We start from the raw sequence: 7,810 nt of genomic DNA, 5'->3' as shown, positions 1-7,810 counted from the left end.
GAAAAAAATTTGGAGAGAGAGTTTAGAAATTTTTCTGGTTTGTTTGGTTGTATATTTTGGGAGAGTTTTTTTTAGAGTTTGGGATGATTTGATATTTTGGGAGAATTTGAGTAGATGTGTGTGAGAGAAAAAGTGATTGTGAAGGAAAGAGGAGAGAGAAAAAGTTATTAATTGATGTGTAAGAGAGAGAAAGTGATTTTGAAAATTTTTTGAAAAAAATTCAAACCAAACAATTATTTAGAAATTTTTTTCTAAAACTCATCTCTCAAATGCAAACCAAACATACCCTAACAGCTCGTTTGTTTTGAAGGATAACTCATGGGATTGGACTATTAATCCGGAAGGATTAATAGTCCGTTGTTTGGTATGGATTTTTTGGTCCGGATTAATAATCCCTCCAGACTATTAATCCGGAATTCACTGGCTTATTGTATCCCTGGGGGGCCTGGGACAGAATCTATGGGATAATGTATCCCATGGGATTGGCTAACTTTATTATATCTTTGACCCGCTCATCTTTCTTTTAGCTTTTCCCATTTTGCTTTCACTGCAGCAGATTATACAAAGTAAAATTTTACTCTGTATGAAAGTAAAATTTTACATTCTGAAACTAAAAGTAAAATTTTACTTTGTATGAAAGTAAAATTTTACTCTGTATGAAAGTAAAATTTTACATTCTGAAACTAAAAGTAAAATTTTACTCTGTATGAAACTAAAATTTTACATTCTGAAACTAAAAGTAAAATTTTACTCTGTATGAAAGTAAAATTTTACTCTGAATAAGAGTAAAATGTTACACTCGAAACTAAAAGTAAAATTTTACTCTGTATAAAAGTAAAATTTTACTCTGGTTCTGTCAAATGAAAAAAACAGAGCAATAGAAACAGAGAAATTGTGAAGTGTCCTTATTAACTCTTTTCCTTTATGGTGTTTATATTTCCACCTGATTGAATAATTGAATAATTGAAATTGTATATATTGCCTTATGGTGCTTATAATTGACTAATTGAAATTGAAATTGTATACATTTTATGGTGTTTAATTGAAATTGTATAAATTTATGTAATATTTATTAATATTCTATTTATTTAATATTTTAAAAGTTATAGAAAACAAATTAAATAAAATTTATAATTTAGATTTAATATTCTTATTATGTAGTAAATAATTCAAAATGACAAAATAGTCTTTTGAATATTTATTCTTTTCCATAATATCCCAAACAAACATGGGATTCAATAGAATAGTCCAATCCAGACATCTAATCCCATAACTAAACAAACATATATAGGATACAAATCTAGTCCGACCAAATAGTCCAGAGATAATGTATCCCAGGACTAACAGTCCGATGGATTACAATCCCTCCTTATCCAGTCCGTCCAAACAAACGCACCCTAAGTGTTTGGGAAGATAGTTGAATTTTTTTGTGGTTGAATGTGATATTTATGAGAGAAAAAATAAAATGATTATGAAATTAGATGTGATGTTTTGTTTAGATTCATTTTTTTTAATTTTGTAAAACTTTTGTCTTTTAGTAAAAAAATAAATAAATAATCTGTGAACCAAGTTCCCCGTATGAAAAAATGTGTTGACTTTGGACTTTTTGACGTGGGATAATAAGAAGTTGATGGCAAAACAAATATATACACTAAGGTGTCGTTTGGGAACCCTTCATTTTAGTTAAAAAGTCAAAAAATTATTAAATTAGTTAAAAAGTTAACAATTTATATTAAAAAATCAAAAATTTTCTTTTCTCTCTACTTTTTGCACATTTTTTCGTAAAAAGTCAAAAAAGTCATCTCAAACATACAAATTTTTTTTAGCTCATATTTTAGCCAAATAGCTAAAAAATTACTAAATTAGCATGTTCTCAAACGAGGCCTAAGATCTCATTTACAAATAGATTATTTTAATATTTTTTTATTTTTTAATTAAAATATGAAATAAAAAAATTAATATGTTTGAAAATATTTTTTAATTTTTTAAGAAAAATGTGCAAAAAGTAAAGAAAAAAAGAGAATTTTGGCCTTGTTTGGTTTGATTTTTGGAGAAATTTTTTAGAAATATACTCTACAAACATTTTTTTAAGAGTAATCAAACCAAATAGATTTTCCTAAAAAAACTCTCAGAAATGTGTTTGGTTATCCATTTTTCAGGATTACTTTTGAAACATGTTTGTAAAAGAGGCAAACCAAATAAGTTCTTGTACTTTTATCTAAAAAACTACTCTACAAAAAGGCAAACCAAACAAGTTTTTGTATTTTTTATCTCAAAAATTACTCTACAAAAAAATCAAAGTTATTTTAGAGAGAACATTGAGAAAAAGGCAAACCAAACAAGTTTTTGTGATTTTTTTTATCTCAAAAATTACTCTACAAAAAAATCAAAGTTATTTTAGAGAGAACCTTGAGAAAAAGGCAAACCAAACAAGTTTTTGTGCTTTTTTATCTCAAAAACTACTCTACAAATACAAACCAAACACACCCTTTAACTTTTTAATATAGGTTATAAATTTTTTAATTTTTAAACTAAAATTATAACATATCAAACGGTGCCTAAGAAGGGGGGGGGGGGGAAATCATGCACAAGGCAAGTGTTTAGGACATCCCAAATCACCTCTTAATTCTCTTCTAGGACATTCCAAACCACCCCTTATTTAAGACAATTACTTATCAAATGGGTTTGAAAAACTACACAATAAAAAGTGGTACTATTAGCACCCCATGAATTATTTTGGACCTCTCATTTCTCTATACTACCACTTATAAATTTTGAAACCCTTAAAATTTCTTTTTTCCCCCGAGATAATACCAAAATTATCTTTGTGAAAACATTTCATCTTGAATGCACACCACTCACACCCCAAAAACCCCCACTACCAAAAAAAATCCTAACAAAGCCCACAAAGAAGAAGAAGAGGCAATATAATTATTGTCTCTACTGCCTCATCCACCATTGTCATAGTTGGTATGCTCTCTCTCTATATACATACACATAATTTCTTAGTTTTCTTATAATAATTTCTTCTATTGCAGAAAAAAATTATAATAATTGGTTTAGTTTTCTCAGTAAAACTGGTCCGAACCTATGAATAATGTTTGGTTACTTGTTTCCGAATAAATAAAAAATGTTTGGTTACCAATTCTCGAACAAATAAATAATGTTCGGGCTTGTGTTCCCGAATTTCGGTCATATGTTTGGGAGTTCAGTCCCGAAAAAATGACGAACAGATTTTATTATTTTTACTATTTTTTTCAAGAAACTTACTCTTACAAGGCCAATCTCCTCTGAGTTAAGAACAACATCAAAGTTAGGAACCTCCTCCAAGCTTTTATTATTGTACTCCTCTTGTCTTATGAAATAGTGGTTGCCAGACAAACTTCTACTCATTGTCATTGCAAGAGAAGTATAGATAAGCAAATGGTTGCCATCGTTACCGTCGGAATATTGCCGCTATAGAGTTTTCAAGATTTTGAGGGTGGATAGGTTTTGAAGGTGGGATTTGAGAAAGATGGATGAGTGGTGATGGAGGTAAGTACTCTCATAAATCCTAATTCAAGATGTAATGAGTGTGTATGTTTGATTGTGAGATGGGATGCCTAAAAATTAATGATGTTCTTTGTAGTAATTTTATTTGAGGTTATTATTGTAATTAAAAAAAATTAGAAATTAAGGGATCCAAAATAATTTATGAAATGCTAATAGCAATACTCTACTACAAATCATTGGAAATCTTTTTGTAATTACAAGATAAATGAATAGGATAACTTTAATTACAGGGTATTGCCCTATCACACACCAATTCATCACTCACCCCCTCTTTCTTCTTTGAATTATATTAGAAATTCTAAATAATTTATCAAATTTTCTATCAAACTTCTCACATAAGTATAAGACCCACACACATATAAATTTGTGTAGATTTTACACTCATATAAAAAATTTAATAAATTATTTAACATTTATAACATTTTCCTTCTTCTCTTCTGTCTTGCTTATGTAACTCTCCCCATTTCCCAACCGTCCTTTCTCACTTTCTCTTTCTTTCTACTTTTTCCTTTTTTATTTTATTTTCATTTATTTTAAAAAAACGTATATAGTTTTTACTATATAAATTTAATTTTTATAAAATTAATAAGATATTAATGATATTTTTAAAATGAGACTAATATTAAATATATAAAATTACATAATTAAAATATAATTAAAGTTGATATGAGTAATAACTATCTAAATTTATTTAAATAACAAATATTATTTAAGTCTCTAAGTAAAAATATAATTTTTATAAAATTAATAAGATATTAATGATATTTTTAAAATGAGACTAATATTAAATATATAGTTTTAAAACTAGCAATAACTATCTAAATTTATTTAAATAACAAATATTATTTAAGTCTCTAAGTAAAAACATATAACTTAAAGCAACACAGTTATGTTGAATACAAATGATAAAAATAAAAATAATAAAAATAACACACTCTGTTTTATTATATATAAACTGGTTCGACAAAAAAAAAAGTATAAATGCAACTCTTGAGATTTGCTAAAAGTACATATTACCTCTTGTGGTTTGGAAATTACAAATATTCCCTTATTAAAAAAATTTTATTTAACAGAATTAGCTAAAAACATGAAATTCATAATTATTTTCCTATACAATAATAAAATTACCTAAATTATTAATTGAAACATATTTCCAACACCATTAAAAATTGTTAATTGACTTGATGATTTATTAATAAAATTGGTGATTTGTTATGAAATTAAAACTTCAAGGGGTAGAATGTAATTTCCAGAACCACAAGAGACGATTCATATTTTAATCAAATCTCAGGGGGTGTGTTTGTAATTTTCCCAAAAAATATTAACTCAAATTATATAATTGAAAATAAAAATAAAAATATTTAAACATGCAAATATTAAAAAAAATTATTTTTGTTCAAAAAAGATAAAATCATATGAAAATGAAAATGATTTTTTTACCAAACTATTTTTTATTTTTTTAAAAAAATTAGAAGATAAAATTTAAAAATGCAACCAAATATTTTATATTTCAACTTTAAGGGTGAGAGGCACAATAGTGTAATCATGAAATAGAGGCTATCTGAGAGAAGATATCCAATGGGAAGGTGGAGAAGGGTTTGAACGTTCATTTAGATTTAAATGTGAGATATCTAGACCGACTTTATGTGCTAGAATCTTGTAGAGAGAAGGTAGTTCGAGAATTCCACCATTCACACCTTGAGGTACACTCGGGAGGCACAAAGATGTACCACAACTTTAGTCACCAATTTTGGTGAAAGGGAATAAAGAGAGATGTAGCCTTGTTTGTTTTGAGGTTTCTTACTTGTCAACAAGTGACGGTCGAACATCAGCGACCAGCCGGTTTGTTGCAACCTTTACCTATAGCTGAGTGGAAGTGGAAGTGGAAGCGGAAGCATGTTACGATGGATTTTGTTATGGGTCTTCCGAGGGGACGACGGGGTAATGACGCCATATGGTTAGTATTCGACTGGTTAACCAAATCTGCACACTTTATACCTATGCGCACGACTGACTCGGTAGACTACCTTACCGATCTGTATATTAGAGATATAGTGCGACTTCACAGGGTCCCAGTGGCTATTATTTCGGATAGAGATCCATGTTTTACAATTCGGTTGTGGCAGAGCCTATAAGGACCCTTAGGCACTAAGTTGACCTTTACTACCGCCTATCATCCTCAGACTGATGGGCAATCTGAGTGCACCATTTAGATTTTAAAGGACATGCTTCGAGTTTACGTTCTCGATTTTAAGGGGTCGTGGGAGAGGTACTTGCCTTTGGTGGAATTTGCGTAGAATAATAGTTTTTAGGTGAGTATTGGTATGACACCTTTTGAAGCCTTGTATGGCCAACCATGCAAATCTCCTGTGTGTTGAGCCAAGATAGATGATGCACTTATGTTATGTCCAAAGTTAGTCTAAGAAACAATAGGAAAGATTGCGCTTATTTGTAAGAGGTTGGTTTCTGCTTAGAGTTTTTAAAAAAGCTATGCCGACCATAGGACAATGCTATTATCTTTTAAGGTGGGGGATTATGTGCTTTTGAAGATGTCGCTGAGACGGGATTTGATGAGATTCGGGAAGAGCGGAAAGTTGTCTCCTAGATTTATTGGGTCTTTTGAGATTTTTCAAGCGAATTAGGGAAGTAGCTTATTGATTGGCCTACTGCCCCAACTTTTCAGAATTCATGACGTGTTTCATGTTTGTATTCTTCGAAAATACGAGCCTAATCCTTCACACGTGCTGGATTGGACCAAGTTAGAGGTGGATAAAGATACCTCGTACGAAGAGATACCAGTTTGGGTGTTAGATACTAGGGATCAAGTCTTGAGGGACAAGACTATACCATTGGTTAAGGAGTTGTGGCGAAACCATGGAGTCAAGGAAGCGACTTGAAAGTGTGAGGCGAAAGTCTGAGAGAAGTATCTAGAACTATTTGTTGATATTTGAGACTTGAATTGAAAATTTTATTCATGTTGTAATATGTAAACATTGTAAATGTTTTGGAAATTTGAATTGTAATATTTTGTGTTGAAGGACTCTGTTTTACCATTATTATTAAAGTGGATGGCCAATGGAATTACAAGCCATTGGTTATTGGTTTGATTTAAATTTTGGGAACGAAATTTCTTAAAGGGAAAATTATAACGATTCTGGTTTAAACCAGACCCATTTCATACTTTTAGATCCAAGATTTCGTGTCTTTAATGTTGTTCATGCCCTTTAATCATCTTGTTGGTAGTTGAGTTGAGTTGTTGGTTATGTTTGAAACAGGTTGGGAGTTAGTTTTTCATAAGAGTTGTTGTCCAGTTTCCTTCTTGTTCACCTGAGCGGTGTTTTGGTCACTCGAGCGGTCTTTGCAATCTCTTAGTATTTTTGCAGGTTTGTAAAACTTCTAGGAGTAGGGTATCTTTGCTTGAGCATCCTTTTCTGCGTTCGAGTAGTCTTCTACTATCTGTAAATCTTCTGCGAGGGGGTCATTGTGCGCTCGAGTGGTCTATGCATATATCAGATCGAGAAAAGTGAATTTTTAACCACTTTTTCACTTCCCCTATCTCTCTCTCTCTCTCTCTAAAACACCTCTGACCCTAATTTATTCCCCCTCTCTCTCTAGTTCTTGCTTAAAACCTCAAATTCACTATAGACACCCCATTTTTGATTGCCCTTAAGACTTGGGGGCCTCAGGTTGATTGCCCGAGGATGAAGGCTATGTTGTGCAAAGGTTCGATTTCTTCGGCAAGAGGAGCTTCAAATCCCAACCTTACATCCCATTTTGGACCAAATGATTTTAGACCTTAAAGTCCTCTCCTTCAAAATATTTTTGAAAAAGTTTATACGATGTTCCAAGGCTTACGTTTCATTAAATGTTGCACTTTTCGGTAAACCGAGCAAGGACAAAGTGGAAATAGATGGAAGAGAGGTGAACTCTTTCAAAAATCTTTTAAAACATCTTATTTAGAGGCTTGGAGTTGAAGAAAATTGGAGGGGAGGGAAGAAACTTGGTTGGGAAGAAGTTGGACATGAACCGTTCAGAGAAAACCGGGCAACCTTCACTAAATCAGGTCTATCCTTTTCTATACTTGGATTTCAGCCATAAGGCCACCACCATTGGAAAGTGGACTTTTGGGGCTTCATTTTACACTCAAGAATCTTATAAAGCTGAGTCCAGATGAGGGAGATATGGCTGGTTGAAGTTGGGCATCAATTCGATTAAGCTGGAAATGAGCAACTTTAACTAAAAGAGGCATATCTCTTTG

Source organism: Camellia sinensis, chromosome 8, assembly GCF_055761805.1.
Source record: "Camellia sinensis isolate YWXY chromosome 8, ASM5576180v1, whole genome shotgun sequence".
Taxonomy (NCBI): domain Eukaryota; kingdom Viridiplantae; phylum Streptophyta; class Magnoliopsida; order Ericales; family Theaceae; genus Camellia; species Camellia sinensis.
The sequence above is the reverse complement of the archived record's forward strand: the minus strand, read 5'-3'. Positions refer to the sequence as shown.